Source organism: Ambystoma mexicanum, chromosome 2p (genome assembly GCF_040938575.1).
Source record: "Ambystoma mexicanum isolate Mex_15411 chromosome 2p, UKY_AmexF1_1, whole genome shotgun sequence".
Taxonomy (NCBI): domain Eukaryota; kingdom Metazoa; phylum Chordata; class Amphibia; order Caudata; family Ambystomatidae; genus Ambystoma; species Ambystoma mexicanum.
The window spans coordinates 101,777,778-101,798,642 of NC_090923.1; the positions used below are offsets into that span (position 1 = coordinate 101,777,778).

General features: G+C 47.6%; 1 protein-coding gene across 3 annotated transcripts in view; it reads left to right on the top strand.

Moving 5' to 3' along the window:
- Nucleotides 1-20,865, top strand: part of LOC138566252 (solute carrier family 26 member 6-like) — a 1,150,832-nt gene that overhangs the window by 350,665 nt on the left and 779,302 nt on the right. The window lies entirely within an intron of this gene.

The window sequence follows — 20,865 nt, forward strand, 5'->3', positions numbered from 1 at the left end:
CAATGGGAGCTGCAGGGCACAGATGGCACGAATACAGAAGCCATCCCAATGGACATGACCACAGTCCCCCACCAAGAAACGCACGCAAACACAGGCACCTGTGACCAGCAATATTCCGAAAATCACATCATTCCACCAGTCCACCTGGCTGACCGGCATCTGTTACACAAAACCCAATCCCCCGCCCCTGAGCATGACAACATTCAAACAGTCATATTGGCAGCCCCCATCCCTGACCTCACGGGCTTCGTAGGCAAACGCGTCCAGTACAGTACCACGCAACTAAACTCCGAAGCTGGAACCCAATGCAGATCTCCTCACAATACATCGCTCCCCAAATAGGAATATGCCACATCACTTGCAAAGAAGAACGCTACACGGGCCAAATCAGAATAGAAATTTAATGCACAACAAAATCACCAAGCCCATACAGCCATCAGGCCATGAACTCCAAAACACATTTAACCATTGTGGGCTGCATCCGCAAGAAATGACCAGCCACTACTTGTGTGACGCCCTGTTCCATCATGGTACACAGAGCCACATTCACGTACGAAAAGGCAACATTGAAGCGCACAGAACCGCAGGGCCGTCCCAATGGGGAGGCACTAGTCCAGCTGAAAGGCCGAAATGTTGCTCCGAGCCACCAGTACTGCGTAAGGGCATGTGGCCCATTGGCGATCGTCCCATAAGATCGTAATGCTGCTCCACTGATTAACACGAAGCAGCAGGTGTCGGGAGTAAAACCCATCTGCAGGAGTGGCATACAGATGGCAGTGGCAAAAGGGGAGGAGATACCTGTCAACCAAAAGAAAAGAAAAAGAACAGAATGGCCATCAGAACTACATTCGAACAACTCACTTCAATGATCACACTAAATCCACAGCCATATGCATGCTAGCCCACTCCAAAGGTTCATCACCACCCAAAAACCACTTGCGACTCATAACTATCTATATCGAGGTGTAAACACCATCACAAACGAGTGTACCTGTGCATGCGTCTGTCAAAACAGAATCCATCAGATGGGATTGGTAACGTGCATGGACACAAGTGTCTGAGGGCGCGTCGAGACAGGGAGGGCTCAACAAGGCCAGATAGACGATGGTCCCACTATGGCAGCCCTGCATCACATAGCGTAGGGGAGGCGTATAGATTCCAAGAAGCCCTGTACATGGCAAACTCTGTATCAAATCACCTGCCCATGCATCCATTCATCATTCCCTCATCCCGGGATTAAAACGCCAGAATATTTACTCACATAACATTAGAAATATCCATTGAGTCTGTGCGTTATGCAGCCTGCAAAATCCACAGTGCCCCAGCCCGTAATGCCAGTGTTGTGAAGTAACATGTATTTGGGAACGTCCGGCCTCATCGCCCACGTCGCTATTGCGAATCCCAAACCATTCATATCAATCATTGCATCCTCGCCATGGCCCCTGTCCCAAGGACATTGAACAATAGTACGTTATATTTGCAGTCAGACCTGTGGGCATTTCCTCGCCGCTAGCTGAAAACCGAAAGCGCCGCCCTTCGAATTCCTCATTTGCAACATCACGTCGAAGAAGCATCTGTGGCCGTTTGAAATCACTAATTAATCCATCTAGTGCGGCTGTGTGTGAAAATGGCAACTGCCTTCACCCACAAATGGGACGCCCCGCCCGTCGTTGCAACTCGGTACAGTGATGCATGAGGGCCCACCGTTACTCGAGTACTACGTACCACTGACCCTTCACAAGTCTGTTTGCGACTGCACAGATAGTATGTGAAACAATGGGACCATAGCAGAATGAACATATCAACCAATGTTACACGGCCATCGGGTACAAATACATGATTGCAATAGCAAGATGCCATTCCCCGAATTGCAGCGTTGTGTGCGGGACGTGCTCGGCCAAAGGGGAGAGCAGTTTGCACAGGTGGAATGAATCACCACAGGTGGAGGCCATACAGCCTGAAAACACATAAATTGCACAGCCAGTCTCCTCCCACAACCACACCGAAATGCTACCGGCAGGACTCGCGATGTTGGCCCTGGGGGACCTGATAGCACTGCAAGTACTCCAACTCCAGGAAGAAGACGAACACCAACTACAACCGGCCGCACGGAGGAGACGCAGGAGGAGGAGGAGGGCAAGGCAGGGCCAGCAAGGGCCGCCAGCACAGCCACTACCACCACGCAGGCAGCCCGCAATCCCACGCCTCCGAGCACATCCGTTCAACCTCACTGATGAGCAGATCCACACCCTCTACCGTCTGGACCGGGACACCATAGCCGCCATTGTGGACATGACACAGGCTGACCTTGTCAACATGATAGATAGCCCAACCGCCATCCCACCCCTACTGAAGGTGGTGTCTGTACTCCACTTCCTGGCCACAGGCACCTACCAGCACACAGTCGGACAGTTGCATGGCATTTCTCAGCCACTGTTCTCACGGACACTATTGCAAGTGCTCGATGCCCTCCTGCAGCACGCAGACGACTACATCTCCCTACCACGCTCGGAGCAGGAAATTACCAACACAAAAGTGGGATTCCATGCACTTGCCGGCATACCGGGTTGCATTGGTGCCATCGACTGCACCCATGTGGAATTGGTCGTCCCACATGCCATGGAGGCCCAGTACCGCAACCGAAAACAATTTCATTCTCTGAATGTACAAATGGTGTGTAACTCCAACAGGATCATTACACATTGTTGTGCCAGATTCCCTGGATCAACCCATGATTCTATGGTCTTGAGGAACTCTACAATACCACGCTACATGGAGCGACACGCAGGGAACAGATCCTGGCTACTCGGTGAGTCTCATCACATGCATGATAATGTGGGGTATGTGATTCGGCAATGACCTGGCAGGAAGGGGGGGGTGGGGGTGTGCGTACGTAGCAATGGCATTCCACATCATACGTTTCTCGTCCACATACAGGTGATGCTGGATATCCACTGAAGAGATGGCTCCTCACACCAGTCCGGAACCCACGGGACCAGCATGAGGAGGACTACAACCATGCCCACTCACGTACCCGTGTAGTCATTGAACAGGCATTCGGCCTACTGAAGGGTCGTTTCCGCTGCCTCAGCAGGTCTGGCGGGGCACTCCTGTACCGCCATGAGAAGGTTGCAAAGATGGTGATGGCATGTGTCATGCTCCACAACATGTGCGTACGTAGAAATGTGCCCATGCCCCCTGACGCAGAACTGCAAGCACCTGATGATGGTCATGATGAGGGCGGGGATGTGGCAGCACCTCAAGGAGTCTGCGAGGCACCGGAGGGCCGTGACATTCGTCAGCATCTCATTGATGTATGCTTCTAGCACTCACGCCTGGTGGCTGATACATGGACACGGGACTCGTGGCACTGTGTGTGTCTGGGACATGCACAATATGGACTGTACGCCTATGATGGCCTAGTACACAAAGATCAATGTCCACACATCTCATTGGTTGATCGTGCACTGTTTATGGCATATGTGATATCATGTTGTACACCCTATCGACCCGCCACCCAAGTGAGCCCAACACACCCCCTCCACCCTCCTACCTCCCCCCCGAACACCAGTGTCCACAGATGCTCGTTGTCAGTGGGCAGTCGCTATTGCAAGCCCCCTCTGCGGGTATCAGGGGCACCCCTGCCTGTGGAGCGCAGGTTCCTCCCAGATCTACGTTGGGGGCTGCCCTGGACGGAACTTGCAACGGATGATGTCTCTGCCTGCTCACGTCCATGCATGTCCCTAAGGGTTTGCGAGAGCTCAGTGAGCACACGGCGCACTGCGGCAAGTTCGGCACATACGTCCTTGGACGTCGCATGCAGTTCCCCCCTCAGGCTCTCGGTGCTTCTCTCCATTTGGACTCTCAGGCTCTCGGTGCTACTCTCCATTTGTGCCCTTAGTGTCTCTGTACCTCTCTCCATTTCTGCCCTAAGTGTCTCAGTTGATGTTTCTATGTCTGCCTTAGTGCCCCCACATTCATCGGCATGGTCCTTGAGGAGCGTGGCCAGTTGCTGCTGTTGCACGATTAACTGGTCGAGGGACTGTTGCCTCTGCTGGGCCATGGCCATTTGCGGGGGTGTCACAGAGGGGCTGTTGACCTCATGTTGCCTTGCCACAGGGCTTGTGGGGGATGGCCAGTCGTCGTCTTGTGGGTGCCGCTGCATGGTATCCTCATGTTGTACGGGATGGGACAGACAGGGGGATTGGGACAGGTCATGGATGGATCTGTCTTCGACATCCCCGTCTTCTGTGTCGGAGCATGCTGCCATCAATGGGGTGTCACCTATGGTGCTGCTGCCACCAGAGGCAGTGCCTTCTGTGGCATCCGTTGGGGGGACCTGTGGTGGTGGTGGTGTGGGCATGCTGGCTGCTGGGGTGCCTGTTGATGTTCCCTCCTCTGTGCTGCCACCTGATTTGTGCTGCTGCCGTGTCTTGATGCGTGCAGCTGAGGTGGAGGGTCTTTGGCCGTTGGTCTTGGCCCTCTTTGCAGGTGTGCTGGTAGGGGTGTCCTGAAGCTCGTCGTTTGGATCGGACCCTGTGGTGGAGTAAAGGAGGGCGAGGGTTATTGATGGGTCTGTGGGAATTGGAATGGCATTGTATCACATGCATTGGGGTGGTACCTGAGGGTGATTTGGGTCGGGGCCTTGGAGGTGCTTTCATTTGTGTGTGGAGTGAGGGTGCAGTTGTTTGGCAGCCTGCAGTTAGGGTGTGCCTGCTGCACGTGTAGTGCGTGTTTTAGGGGTTTTTAATTATTTATGTATTTATTGTGGGTTTTAACGTGCGCTATCAGGCCGATGTGTGTGGACGTTCTCCTGGACATGTGTTTCTGTTGCACTATGTGGACACATGGTACTTCACATGGTTGGACTTTGTGGATTTGGCATTGTTTTATCTGGCCCACCTACCTGAATCTTCGGATGTCTGCACTCCTTTCTCCATCCCTCCGACTCCCTCTATGCTCTCCATTCTGATGGTGGAGGCACAGATTTCTTCCCAGGGGGTCAACTTGATGGGTGATTCAGGACCTCCCCCGGTGGCTGTGGCAATGTTGCGGTTGGCAGAGAGTATGCTGCGGACGCGTATCCGCAGGTCGTCCCATCGCTTTCGGCATTGCTGTGGGGTGCGGGGTGCGGTCCCCACCGCACTTACCCGCTGTGCCACCAGAGCCCATATGGCCTTCTTGTTTGCAAGTGCCGTCCTGGTCATTTGCGTGGAGAAGACGACGGCAGCATTCTCCTGGAGGGTCTCTGTTAGCACGGTGAGTTCCTCACGGGAGAAGTGGACCTGCCGCTTGCGGTCGCACGCTTTCTTCGCTACTTTTCCCATTTTTCTTGGTTTCGCTAGGGTGGATGACGGGTTGGGGTGTGTCTCAGGGTAGTGTTTTTAGTGGTTGTGTGGTTTTAGTGGTTTTATAGGTGTACGGCGGGATGTTTCCCGTTCCGGGCCCATGTTTTAACTTCCGTTTCCGTATATTTCCGGTCACCGTACTTTCCGGTAGGCGCACACTGCGGTGTCCGCTGTGATGGGTGGCGGTATTGCACCTAGGGCGCCGTACGGCGGCGGTGTGGGCCGTTTTGGGGTCATTTCCGCCATCGCGGACTTTGCACTTCCGCCATGCCGTGGTGCTCGTGCCCGATGGGTCGGAATGGGCCGCACTTTGCTCCTTCGTGCAATGGCGGAAACGCTATTTACGCTGTGGCGGTCCGGTCAGTCACTTTCCGCCAGGGTCGTAATGAGGGCCTGGCTTAAGGTGGAACCTATTTTCCTGCTCTTCCAAGCCCTGCACAGGCATCCTTTTATCTTTGGAATTTCCCTACACAGAGCAGGTAAGCAACTTTTACTTCCATTGATTACAGTCCCATCTGGCTCACTCATGATTACTTTGATTGGCAAATCCTCAAAAATGTCCTTTGATTTCTGCATTCCATATACTTAATTATTCACTGTATCCCGCATTGTGATTGTTGCACCCATGTGCCGCACATTGATTCTTGCATCTAATGTGTTTGCTCCTAGATTTTTTGCTCCCCACCTCTCTAGGTTGTTGCACTGTATATATATATATATATATATATATATATATATATATATTGTACTTTCGTTACTGCCTCATATGTAATGCTCTTGGATTGACTTCTGCCTCAGGGATCCTGTTCCTCAGCTGTTCCTTCGTATGTATGACTTTTTCAGTGTTGCTTCTGATATAGGGCTCTTTAATCAATTTCTTTTTATTGAGTTCTTTGATTGGTTGTTCGATCATGAGTATCTTTCTTAGATTGGGGGAATCTCCACACTAACGTGCTTACTTTCCACTCTATCCCATCATCTAGCCACTCGCACACTGCAGGAGAACCCTGACTAGTTCTCCATACCACTGCACACACAGCCAAGCATGACACCTCTCCAACCAGCTTGTCACATACAGCCCTCCAAGAACCCCTCAACCATCTTCGCTCTCAGAGTAGAACTCGCAAGTAGCAAACCAAGCAAGAAACCCAGACCTGGTTCTCTCCTCTGGATATACATTGTCCAAGGGCCTGCTCCACTGCTTGCCTAGGAACATACGCTCACACAGCCAACACATTCTTCTGATCTCCCCTCATCAACACTTCAGGCTTGGAATGTTGCTCCTCTCCCCTGCTCCTACCAATGTCAAGCTTCCTAGCACCAAGAGGCCACCAAAGTGTCAGATGTTGCGCTATACAGGACCAGGTTACTTGGAATTTCATTACTGCTCCTTAGGAATACATACAGCCTCCTCTGGCACTATTTGGTTAGGCCTCTCCCGCCATAACTGGTTTGCCTTCAACACCAAGCCAGGTTCTCATTCCCCTTCCTTGCCCTTTTCCTCTGTGTGTGAATAACATGAATGCCTCTGTGTTCCAGCACTGAATGGCTGGGCACTCACTGGATGTATGTGTGCTCACCGGTGGCAGCCCAGCCACAACTGAATGTCTAGATTGTCCTTCCTTTAAAACCCCTACAATCATCTTCCTCAAATGTTCCATCACGCCAACATCCTTCTCCCCGTCCCTCTCCGCTTTGCCATCCACTTTGATAGAGAGATGTGACTCCCCTCCTGCATTAGCTGGATGACCATCGCTGCTGAATCAACCAGTCATTAGCAATCCAATCCTTGCCAATTCTCCTACCAAACAGTAAACAACCACCTGAATTCTGAGGTGATACGCTGTCAGTCTCCAGCGAGCCACTCCTGATATCCAGCATCATTTTTAAGCTGTTTGATTCTCATTGCAAGTTCTGAGGCTTGCACATCTATTCAGTGCCTTATTCTCCCAGCCCCCAACTTGCTCAAACTCCCCCCCTTTTACATCCTTTTGTACCCTGTGCTCTAAATCCTTCTTTTGCTGCTCTATCCCAAAACAAAAGAGATTATGTTGGAAGGTTAACCTCCTGCCCATCTCAGGACAACCCTCAGGATCATTGTTCTTCAGCATGGAAAGACATGACAGGGGAAAGACGAAATGCAAATCAGGCTTAGTCCCACCACCAAAAGGGCAGTCTGGCATGACCCGCTTTGTCAGATCCCTTCTGCACGAGACCACATCCCAAGTCACAATATGTCTTTGCTAATGTTTGCATAAAATCTCTTCTGGACAGGACCACAAACAACCGAAGACCTGTCTCGGCCTCATTGGGCATTGAGGTACAGCTTGGATCTCTAGGCCCAACAGGTTTGGGACTCACATCATGACATACCCGTCCCACTCTAGATGGCATCAACGAAACAAAAGAGGTGATGACCGGAAGGTTTCAAATTTATTTTAACTTCTAGAACCACACTGGCAACCTCCAGATCATCCTTATTCAGCGTGCCGAGCCATTACAGAAAGGGGTAATCAGGCAGGGTCCCACTCCAAAAGGGACAGTACAGCCGGAACTGCTTGATCATATCCCTTCTGCACGAGACCATGTCTCAAGCCACCATATGTCTTTGCTAATTCCTGCTTCACTTGAATGCTCTAACCCTTGACCTAAGGGCATTAACGCGATCCAAATTCTACTTTCCCTAAAAAATCCCTCTCCAAATAATGGGTTTTAAACCTACCATCACCGGAACTCTTGACTATTCACAGGAAAATCCAAATCTTTTGTGTTCAATGCATTATACTGTTTTGCCTCTTACAACCTCTTCTTATCGCCTTCTTTACATTGTACCTATGTTGCCATCCCTATTTCCTAGCCACTGGGTATGTAGGCTATGTTGAATTAATAGGGATACATGAATATAAATCTTCCCTTAAATAATCTAGTGATTATAACCCCTAGATGTCACATTGAGCCTCCTCAAATTGTGAAGGTGTATACACTGGCAACATATGAGGAAGAATAGAACAATCGCCAACCTAGAAGGATCACACTTGTTATGTTATTTCATTTGGAAGGCGCCAAAGCCCGAAGGCATCCAGGCGCCGGAAGAAAAGAAAGTAGGCGCTATCTAATACACATAGGTAGCTGGATCAGAATACTATGAGAAGAGGAAAGTCTGTAACTATTTCCGAAACATCATAAGACTGTTTGTATTACGCAGAGACACCGGAAGGAATCCCATGGGTCCAAGAGTAAGTGGTTCCCTATGGCATTTATTAAGTCCATGAGTATGGCTTGCATATTGCATTCGATTTGGCTTACACAAAGTTAGTTCAAGTACTTTGCAAATAGTGCATTATACCAGCAGGTATGGTTGGGAACTCGGTTTGCCAGAAAGGGAAACCGCCATATTTTGCCTTCACTTCACCATAACCATGGAACTACTACTTCACCTAATAGAATTTCTCCAGAATATCTGTAAAGATGCACCCCTGCCATAGCCCCCACACATCAGCGTAGGCTACCCGGTTGCTCGCAGCACTGAGAATTAGTTGAAAAGTGTGGGCTATTTTATCTGGATGAAATTCACCAGCAAAGTCTCTTTTCCATGCACTTCCGGCCTCATGCCTCAGCACTACAGGCTTTGCACATGCCTTTCCCTATATACCCTTAGAAACGACATCCTCCCTCCTTTCTTGCCTGGCCGCACATAGTGAGGCCACCAAAATGGCAGAGGTGGGTAGTACAAAACCACTTTACATTACATTACACAACAAATTGACTTTATCAAAATGAATTAATTGAAAGTGGGCCAATTCACATCATAAAACAAACTCGTCCCTGAAAGTGGTCCATACAAAACCTTTACATTTTGCAGTGTGTCATACCAACAAGTTTCCCATTTTAAAGACCATACACAGTTTTCATGGTTCCATGTCATTTCATCACAGGATGTTTTTTCGCAGGGTTTTTTACAGCAATTTCTTTTTTGAAAAAACCCATTGAATTTTTTTAATTTTTTTTTTGTTTTTGGGGGTTCACCCTCCAACCCCCCCATTTTCTTTAATTTGTATTTATTCTCAAAATCCCACACCCCATATATATAATTTAATCCCCCCCTAAAAAATTTGATGGTTTTTTAAAAAAAATATTTGCAGAAAAAAACCCGCGAAAAAAGATCCCGCGATGCAAGGACGTCGTACCATTTTCATTTGGTGGGGAACAAGATGTGCCTAAACCTCCCAGCAAGGTGGTGGGAAGATTATTTGAAAGGCGCATAACAGTACTGGCTATCTAGCCACTGACAGCCTCTGTTGCTACCCTAGTTCAAGTACTGAAAGCAAAGGTGGCAATGACAAGGTTCTTAAACGTTTTATAACTATCAGCACTTTGTGAAACCCCTACAAAAAACTCATGATGAAATGTTTGTGAGCTCTAGGGGGAACATTGGGGAGCAGCAATAGGTACACTGTGTCCCAAATTGGTGGCTGCCACTGATAGGTGTGCAAAAGCAAAGGTTCATCTGGTAAAAATGCCGTAGTAAGTGCATTGAAAGTGCTCAGTCTGCCGCACCCTCTGCTTGGAGAGGACTTTTGTTATTTGCTGCTCCAAGAATCCTGATTCTTTTTTAGGCTGTTTTTCCATGGAGTTGCAAAGTTTTCGGTGTGCTGTTAATACACCTATCACACCTGAAGGAGGACTTTAAAACCCAGGTGATGCGCATCAGCGCGCGTGTGTTGTAAGTGCATTGGAAGTGCACAGTCCACAGATAGTGGCGCAGCGGTGTTTAGCTGCAGAACAATGCTCTGGGTTGTCTGGTGAGTATAACAACGCAAGTACATTTTAATGCTGTGGCAGTGGGATGGTCTTCCCATGTGAAGATGAAGCACTTCTTTTTTGTTCTGTTACCTTAGCCTTTCTTCCTGGTGTGGAAGTGGGCCCAAAAGTTCCCGAACAGTGGATAGAGGTTTGGAAAGAAACCCGGAGAGACCGCGATCGGCTTCATAACTGGATACATTTAAAGTCTGTGCTTATTCGGCAGTTGCTACTGTAAGTGGTTTCAACCCAGCACTCCACCTAAGTATGCCTAGTATGGGATGCCCAATTGAAACCCTTATTTATATATTTTTATGTCAAAAGTTCTTTTATTTCTGGATGATGTACCCTTATATAACGCCCCTCTCTTTGAATCCCCCCGGTCTCACTGAACCAAGAAGTAGGTTTGTTTTGCAATGTTAAAAGATTTATTTGATGAATTGAACTATATATATATATCACACTTTTATGAATATTTATACAATGATAAGCAATGGGTAATATGACAATAATCAACAATCTCTTTCATCAATTAGGAGTAGGAAGAATAGGAAGAATGATGTAGCAGAGAATAAAACTTTGTGTGGGGTCAATGAATGCAATGAGATGAAATTAATTCAACACAGAAATTAAACTTGATATGAATTCAATCAAAGACAATGTAATCACTCTTTCCCCCTGGTACTACTCACTCCCCTCAATATGCAATATGAAGAGATGGAATGAGGGATGATTTTAAAACAGGTCAAATGCTTTTATATGTGGTTTGAAATTAATGGGAAAAATGCTAAAAATGACTTTAATTCGCTAAATAGGATTCAGAACTAGTGAGAGTTGCTTTGGATTGGTTCAGGTAGACACATGAATGATTGTTGAAGGATTAGCAGATGGGAAACGAAATTCAGAAGTTGGATGCAAGAAATAGCTGTTTTTACATGTGGTGAAATTGAGCCAAATCGAAATTGCTGCAAACTTTTCAGCGCACGAAAAATGCGATTACGGAAAAACTGGAATGCGGTTTTACAAATGGGATTGCACTTTTGAAGATTTACCAACAACGATGGGTTTATACTAAGGGGCTATGAAGATGCAAGATACCCAACAGCCAGCCACCAGAGCAGCGGCGTCTCCGTTCTGACTTTTGTCCGCCAGGACACTTGACTCTATTCAGAAAAATATCAGCGCACAGATGATGATCACTACAATTATCACAGGATTATATGGATGGGAATGATTCAGGATGGACAAAAGAGATTCTATAATGCAGTTATTGATATGTTGGAATGGGTTAGATTGGATTACTTAATACTAAGAGGTTGGTTATGGACAGTTCTACGCTAAATACTCACAACTATGGTTTGGAATGGGCCCGTCAGAGATCTGGTCAAAGGTTTGGCTGGAATTCACTCACCACCGGCCAGGTCTCAGGCACTTGGTTCTGCTCTCAGCAAGGCACTCCGGTCTGCATGGCCTCTTGGACTGGATCTGATGGGTTCTGGGTTACAGCTCTGCTGGACTGATCTGCATCTTGGGTTCTAGCAAGGGTTCTTGGCCAGAAGCAGCCAAAACAGCGCAGCCAGGCTGTTGAATTGGTTAGGCCCCGTGGAAGTTTAGGAGTCAAAATCAGGTTGCAAGATTTTAAAGGCCCGCTGAGAAGGGTTCAGCTTTTTGGGTTGGGCCTTTGCTTCAGGGTTCTTGAGTCTGGATCTGGGTTCTTCCTGCAGAGAGCTTTGCCGGTAGATCAATGATGGGTGAATGTGTGTTGCCTGTCCTCAGCAGTCCCTATTTATGTATTTTCCAAGATGGGCGGGGAGGCTGATTATACTATGCCCAACCCTCTAAGAATCTGATAGGTCAGAGAATTCCTTCTCCCCTGATTTGAGAAGGGAACAGTGTGTCATGATGTGTCATGTTTGTGGCTTAGGGAGAAAACCTACCCTTTGTTTCTGTACAGTATATCTTATTTTTAATAAAAAAAACATATTTCCAATATCTCCAACTTGTCAATAATACATATTTACATTACAGATTAACTAAGGTACGTTTCTGTCAAAGCCTCATGTTCCTACGAGTTTTGGTTCCCAAATGACAGTTTTTTGCGCTTTTGGTGGGTTACTGTTATCTGCTCAAGCTCCAAATTCAACAAAACAGGTGGATTTACAATCCAAGGCAAAGGTAGTCTTGATAAGTACAGGCACTCAGAATAACAGTAGGCTCTCTTACCTTGTCTTCAAATGCAGTGTGGGTATTAGGGAAATACCTGAATCCCCCTCTCCCTGCTTAGGGAAACAGGTGTGGAGTCGAGGTATCGGGGAAACCCTTGGTCGGGGAAAAAACCCTGGTAGCTGGGGATCGTCGAGGTTTCCAGAAGATGGCTGTCGAGGCTAGCGAACGTCGAGAGTCAGCTACAGCAAGCAGTAATACGTCGAGTGTCCATGTCTATGCCTCTGGCTGTAGATACAAATTAGTAAGTCTTCAGGGTTTATGGTAAGGGAAATGTAGGAGTAGGAAAGAAATGCCAACTGTACCTTGGGAGGAGTTCTAATGGGTTTCAGGTGTTGGTCACAAGGTTGTTGGTGTTCAGCCGCCTGCGAAGAGGTGACTGGAATGCCGAGGTACGTTCTGTGAATATGCGAGATAAAGGTAAGAACAGAACGTTAGGGCAGATCTGACAATGGGATGTAAATGTGGAGTACCTACCCTAGTGTGCAAAGGGTTGTAATTTCCTCCGTGAAAAGACGTAACTTCTATGGAGGAAGAGGAGTCTGGGTACTGTAGTTCTGGAGGGATTCTGCCCTTGCTATTACGGAGTGAAAGAAAAACAGTTAACCACTGATTCAAAGGAAGGGAAGAGTTGGGGAAATCGCGGATCACTTACTGGAGAGCAAATTCCGAGATGTCTAAGTAGGAGACCGGAACAGGGAGGGACTGGTCTGGGAATTCCTCCAAGAGAAGACTGCATAGGGAAACAAGAGAGAGATTAGAAGGGAGTGGGAAAGAAGAGGTTTGTCGAGCGGTCTGGGATATCTGAATGATTCCTAGTTACTCACAGAGCGTGGCTCACGATAGTTGTAGCAATGCGCTGGTCCTTTGGGGTTGATGCCGGAAATACTCTTCTGTGTTGATGAGGAGGAGTCACGGCCTCTTGATCCGATTGAAGAACTGGACCAGTGCACGAAGGAATTGACGCCATCTTGGAAGGATACCTTCGTACCTCGTGAACATACCGCAAATGGCGCCACACAGACCAGTTCCGTGTCGCACTCGTGACAGTATGCCCCATCCTAAGGGAGGCAAATCCCGGTTTTCCTGGGTGGTTTCTATAGAAACGACGGATCAAATGTGGTGCATGAACTGCCGAGGCAGGTTCCCACGTTCTGTCCGCTGAAGAATACCCCTTCCAATCCACCAGAAATTGGAGGATCCCTCTTCTGTATCTTGAATCACAAATACCTGATACCTCATATTCGGGGCCAGTACTGGTCATGATTGGAGGGGGTGACCCTGAAGGAGTTGTATGGAAACGACTGCGAACATCTGGTTTGAGTTGAGAAACATGAAATGTAGGATGATACGATTCCACGAGACAGGTAGTCATAATCTGTAGGCTGCGGATCCCCTTTTTTTTCGATCACCGGGAATGGGCCGTAATACCTGGGGGATAGTTTGGAAGGAATCAATCCCCTAGGGAGGAATTTGCTGGATAACCAGACCAAATCTCCTTTCCGAATGTCCGGCGAAGGGCTGCAGTGTTTGTCAGCTTGTTTCTTGTTCCTGTTCTGAGCTTCTTCCAGTGCAGTTTGAGCGTCAATGTGTCCTTGTCAGATGGTTTCCACCAATCCATCGATGTTAGGACAAAGGGACGATTGTGGTGCTTGGTAGGGAAAAACTAAGGGATGAAACCCATAAGTGCAAAAAAAAGGGCTGGTATGAAGAACAGAGTGAGCGGAATTGTTATATGTGAATTCTGCAAGAGGACGCAGTTCCTTCCAGTTGTCTTGGGCAGAAGAGATGTAACATCTTAGATATCCTTCGAGGGTTTGATTCAAACGTTCCGTTTGCCCGTTGGTTTGCGGGTGATATCCTGAGCTCAAGGCTCTGGAAATACCTAAGGTTTCACACAAGATTTTCCAATATTTAGATGTGTATTGGGGTCCTCGATCCGATAGAATGGTCTCCGGCCATCCGTGTAAAGAAAAAATGCGCTCAAGGAATACCTTAGCCATTACTGTAGCTGAGGGAACCGCAGGAAGGGGAACAAAGTGCGCCATCTTTGTTAATGTGTCTATTGTAACCATGATGGCGGTACATCCTTTGGATTCTGGAAGGTCAACCACGAAGTCTGTGGTGATAATATGCCAGGGTCTTGTAGGGAGAAGCCCTGAAGGGGGCTTTTCTGGAAGTTTTGGATTGTAGACAGACCGGACAGGAGGCGATGTATTCTGAGATGTCTTGTTTCAGATTAGGCTACCAAAGCACCTCTGTATTACTTCAAATGTGTTATAGATCCCTCTATGACCGGCAGCTTATGAATCGTGACACATCCGTAGCACCTCCGTTTGTAATCTTTCATTGGGGATAAACATTTGTTCATCTCTAAACAGAAGATTTTTACTTTTTGTTAGCTTCAAGCGCGGAACAAGATCTGGTTGTGAGGTTATTATTTTCTTGGTTTCTCTCTGAACTTGGGTAAGAAAGTCTTGTACGACGGACACAATGAGTGCTGTTGGAAATAATAGTTCCTTTTGAAATAGAGGTTTCTGTAAGGGTTCCCTTCTGGATAGGGCATCCGCCTTCGGATTCGTCTTCCCTGAAACAAACGTAAACTCGATTCTGAAAGGAGAAAAAAAATGTGCCCATCTTGCTTGTCGACTATTACATGTCTGCGCGTATTGAAGGGACCGGAGATTGTGGTGATCTGTTCTGACTTCAATAGGATGTGATGAACCAAGTAGGAGGTGGTGCCATTCCTCAAATGCCCCCTTTATTGCTAACAGTTCTTTCTCTAAGACGGTATAATTGAGTTCTGCTGGAGACAAAGTTTTGGACAGATAAGCAATAGGTCTTTCAATGTTTCGGTCATCGGGTTGAAGAAGTACTGCCCCTAATGCATGTTGTGAGGCGTCTGATTCCACAATAAATCTCCTTTGTTGATCTGGCATGGCTAGAATGGGCGCTTGGGAAAAAAGAGTCTTCATTTCCTCAAAGGATTCTTGTGCCTGTGAGGACCAATGGAACGGGATTCCCTTCTTGAGCAGGTGAGTTAAAGGTCGAGTTAATGAAGAAAAATGAGGAATAAATCTCCTATAAAAATTTGCGAACCCCAAAAATCTCTGGATTTCCTTGACCGATTTGGGAATTGGCCATTCCTTTATCACTACCACCTTTGTTGGGTCCATGGCAATGCCTTCACTTGAGAGAACATAACCCAGATAGGTTACTGAAGTTTTGTGGAATTCACATTTTTCAATTTTGCAGAATAAATGGTTTTGTTGTAACCGGCGCAATACTTCGCCTACGTGTAGCTTGTGATCTGCTGTTGTAGAAGAAAAGACTAGGATATCATCTAAGTAGACAATAACCTAGTGCAAAGCTATGTCGGCGAAGATGTGATCCATGAATCGCTGAAAAACAGCTGGCGCGTTAGATAGCCCAAAGGGCATTACCCGGTACTGATAATGTCCGAAGGGTGTTCGGAATGCCGTCTTCAACTCGTCGCGGGCTTTGATGCGTATGAGATGATACGTGCCTCTTAAGTCTAGTTTTGTGTAAATGCGAGCTCCCCGGACTGCCTCTAGAATATCCGGAATGAGGGGCATTGGGTATTTGTCTGGTATAGTGATTTTGTTCAGTCCCCTATAATCAATACAGGGACGGAGTTCTGTAGTGTTCTTTTTTGGGATAAAGAAAAGAGAGGCAGCTGCAGGTGAATGGGACTCTGTGATAAGACCATTCTGTAGGTTGGTATGAAGGTAATCTCTCAGTACCTCTTTCTCTTTGGCTGATAAGATGTACATCCTACCAAAGGGAAGTGGGCTGTCTGGTATGAGATCGGTGGCGCAGTCATCTCTGCGGTGTGGAGGTAGTTTGGAATATTCCGTTTGAGAAAAAACAAGATGGTATTTTTGATATTGAGGAGGCAACGTGGAGATTTCATTTACAGAAGTCGTCGAGCACTCATGAGGAACCATCTGGGTTTCCTTCTCTTCTCTTTTCTTCTTGGAGACATAGGCACCTACTGACACAATGTTCGGAGCCTAAAAAGAGGGTTCCCGCTGCCCAGTTTATATATGGGTTGTGTCTTCTTAACCAAGGAAGGCCCAAAATGACAGGATAGTGAGCCGTTCGTATGATGTCCAATTCAATGGTTTCACAATGATTGGATATAGACATTGAGAAAGGAGAGGAGTGATCTGTGATCGGGCCTGAAGTAAGAGGACTGCCATCTACACTCTCGACTGGAATTGCAAGTGTTTTCACTATCCGTGGGCTATTATGGTTTTTTGTCCAAATATCATCTAAGAAATTTCCTGCTGCTCCGCAGTCTATTAGAGCTGGTATGTTTTCAAGACGAATGTTCTTCCAGGACAAAGCTACTCCTACCACAACAATGGAACGGTCTGTGGAAGAAGCTTGAGAGGAGAAAGAAGCACCAATGGGGGAACTAGAATTACGGAATAAACCCGGCCCTGTGGTTCCCTTCACGAGCGGGCACTGTCGTTTCCCGTCTTTCTAAGTGGAGCTATTGGGCACTCTTTGACAGTATGATTGTTGACCCCTTGTCATGCTTTTGGTATAATACTGCAGTCAAGCATGTATTAGAGAACCCTGTCTCAAAGAAGAACTCCTTGTTTTTGACAGGGTAAGCTAGGCAAGGCACTTGTGAGAGGCTTCTTTTGATTTGTCTTACTGCCTCGGCTTGTTCTGGACCCCACTCCCACTTTACCCCCCCTTCAAAAGATGAATCAGGGGTCTTGTGATCTCTGCGTAGTCCTCAATGAACTTTCTACTGTAATTAGTCAGTCCAAGGAGGCTCCTTAGTTCCCACAGAGTTGTGAGGTCTTTTAATTTCTGGAGTGCTTCCACTTTCTTCTCCTGGGGACAGAGACCCTGAGGAGTAATCTCATGCCCCAAGAAATTGACACAGGTCCTACACCACTGTGCCTTTTGAAAGAAAAGTTTTGCTCTGGCGGCCCTCAGCTGCATCAGAACATAACGGATCTCTGCTATGTGTTCCTCGACAGTTGAGCTTTTAATAAGTACATTATCTACATAAGCCAGGTTATCCCTCTCACCCAGGTCGGGCATGGCCTTATGTAGAAAAATGTTGAACTCATTGCCGGAGTTGATGTATCCGAAGGGAGTCCGGGTCCACGTGTACTGCTGCCCCCCAAAGGTAAAGGCCAGCTTGTATTGGTCCTCCCTACTGACAGGTACAGTCCAGTATCCATTGGTCAGGTCTATTGCAGTGAATACCTGTGACCCCTGGATCTGGGTCAGCCCTTGGTCAATGTAGGGAAGAGGCCATCGGGAAGTATGGACCCGTTTGTTGAGCTCCCTAAGGTTGGCGCAGAGTCTCCACTGGCCGTTTGGCTTCAATATCCCTAGCACCGGATTATTGAAGGTGCTGTGGACTGGACGGATTATCCTACGGGACTCAAGGTTCTTAATTATTTCTGTAAGGGACTCCATTGATGCGAGAGGCAAACGATATTGCTTCACAAACACTGGAGTCATGCCAGGGTCCGTGGAAATTGTTGTTGTGTGGATATCGGTGTGACCACAGTCATATGAGTCCACCGCAAAGAGATCTTGAAAATCCAAGAAAACTTGTTTCAACTTTTGCTTCTGCTCCAGAGTCTCACAGGCATCAGCTAGGTTGACTCTCTCTTCAACCATCTGCCTGAAGCCTGGAAAGACTTCTGGTTCCGCTATCTCAGCGGCCTCCTCCAGCTCGGTGAAGAAGTCCCTGGTCAAAATGCTGATTTGGACTGGTGGCTTCAGGTGGGGAAAGCAGTCCTCACGGACCTGGAAAATAACCTCATCCCTCCTGAAGTCACAGGTCACATCTTCCTTGCCATAAGGGCAGGAAGTGTTCACCAGGAAGTTCCCCCCATGCCGGGTAAAGATCCTGTCTGGTGTTGTGGTGTCATCACTATCACTGTCAAAACAGTCCTTGGGGATTGGTCCTAACAGTTCATTTCCTAAATCTATAGAAAAATGTCAGTCATCAAACGCCATTCCAATAATTGGTGCCTGCGGCTAGAGTGATACTCTTTAAGTCGCTGTTATCCACCTCTATTGGAATGCTGTCATGTTCTATGTTGACTAGTGGTGTTGGGTTTACCCCCAACCCTTGCTGTTGGAGAGAAGCATTTAGATGAATATAGGCATCAGGGTTTTTTGTCAGGTCCTTTCTGGGAGAATTGTCGGGTCCTTTCTGGGATGGTGACTTCCTCTCCAATCTGAATTTCAACTGCATAAGGCAGCAGTTTAGCTGACCTAAATGCTTTCTCTGGATCATCAAAGCCCATGGGATTATCCGCTAATCGGGACCAAGCTTTGAAGTTTATTAGGTCCAAACTAATGGCAAAGCGATTGAGAATGTCACTGCCTAAGTAAAAGGCCGCAGTGACGTCTCGCACAACCCAACAATTATGGACTATGCTCTTTTTGCCTATGGAGATTTTGAGCATACACCTGCTTGGCAGGAGATGTTTGGAATTGGGTGTTTCCAGATCCATTTCCCATTTGTCTATGAATCTAACTGTGGGAATGGCTGGATCTTTTGGGATTTGGCAGAACATGGCTTCGCTGATGAAGCTCTTACCGTTGTTTACACACACTCGGGCGAGAACAGTGTCCTTCCCTTCATTTAACTGAACAGGGATGAACACTGCTCTCCAATTTGCTGAATATCAGCCAGGCTCTGAGCTGATTTCACATCTTTCTGGAGTATAGGAGTGGGAATGACGGATTGTGGATTGGTAAAGAATTTCAGAGTGTTTCCTTCCAGTGCGGAATGCCACCTTAAACTGGAACGAAGGTTGATTTTCAGAAATAGAGAGGATCCCCATCACCAGTCTGTTGTCCTACTGCTATTGCTGTCACATCTGGGATTTGGTTGTTCTGGAAGTGAAATTTTACTTGGTCAGATTTTTGTTCAACCATGTGGCATGTGCCGTTTAAACTAACATGGTTGACACTTTATTGGTCGGTTAGTCTGGGTCCAGAGGACCTTGTTTACACAGTCTATTAGGGGTGACAACCTTCGCAGGAGGTCATTCCCTAGTAAACAAGGGGTGCCCTCTGGAGTTACAACTATGGCCGGGTGCTTCACCTTGTGTCGCCCAATTTTAATGTCCAAATCCGTAGTCCCCTCGACGGGAATTTCCTTCCCGTCAAAGTTCTGAAGTTGTCCAGGAAGAGCGGTGAGAGGAATTTGGAATCAGTTTGTCAAAGGCCTTTTTGGACAAAAGGGTAGCTTGGGATCCAGTGTCCACCAGTGCCAAAATTGTACCCTGCCCCTGTACTTGAACCGGAGTATATTATCTTCCCTCCTTCTCCGCAAGGGGGCACAGATAATGTACATTTTTGGACAACTGGTGGGTTCGTTTTTTGGTTTTTGACATTGAGAGAGAAGAGATTTGGGCAGAATTCTGTGGAGCGTCTTGGGAATCTGAAAAAAAAGTGTTAATTCGATATGGGAGAAGTTTTGGGTTCCCCTGGTTCTCGTGCTGGGCTGCCCCCCCCCTTTTGGAGGCAGTTAACAGGATGTGTTTGAACAAGGGATTTGGGGTTGGATGAGGGGCGGCACTAGCTCAGTCCCCATATCTACCCAGTCTGGATTTGAATCCTTCCAGACCCATTTCTCTTTGGGAGGAGTTCCCCATCTCTGAAGGAGAAGATCTTTTTCCCAGGATCCTCTGAGGATCCCTCTCCTTCAAATTGGAAGATTTGTACCTCCTCCTCAAAATGGGTCTGTTTGGGTTCTTTGTTTCTCCTACCCCCCCCTCTGCTCCTTGAGTGGCAGACTTTCAGGGGCAGGAGATTTTGGTTCCAGTTCCTGGGTTTCCAGGGGCTTTTTACAAGTGCGGAAGGAAGCTTCCTCCAAGGCTTTACACCCCCCCTTGCGCCTCCTCCGTGGGAACTGGGGGGTTGTCGGGGTGCTGCCCCTGTCATTGTTCTGGAGCACCAGGTCATAAGTTTGAGGAATTCTGTGCCGGCATGCTCATCTGAGGGTTCTGTTGAGCCCTCAACATGCGACCCAGAACCTGGGCCATATTTTGGACCTGGCGCTCTAACTGTGAAACCCGCTCAGGTTGATAGAGGGTTCTCAGTTCACCCCTGGGCTGATCCAGGGAAGGGTAGCTATCCCTTCTCTGATAATACCCCGGGTTTGGAATATTTGGGTACCCCTCCACCCTTGGCCTCCCCTCTCCCGGTTGTCTGGGCTCAGGAAATTGGGGAAAGAAGAATGGATTGTTCTGGGGTTGAAAATTTTGTCGATACCTGGGGAAAAAGTTCTGCCCAGGATTTGGTTAATTTCTGCCCTCTTGGGGAAAGTGAGGAGGGAAGTTCCCTGGGTTAGGTGCTTGGTTGGATCCCCCCCTTGGGCTCGAGGAGTCCACACATAACCCAGGATGGGTCTGTTCTCCTTGTAGCAGGGACATACATAGTCAGGGGAGTGAGGGATCCCGTTTGTGGGACTACCTCC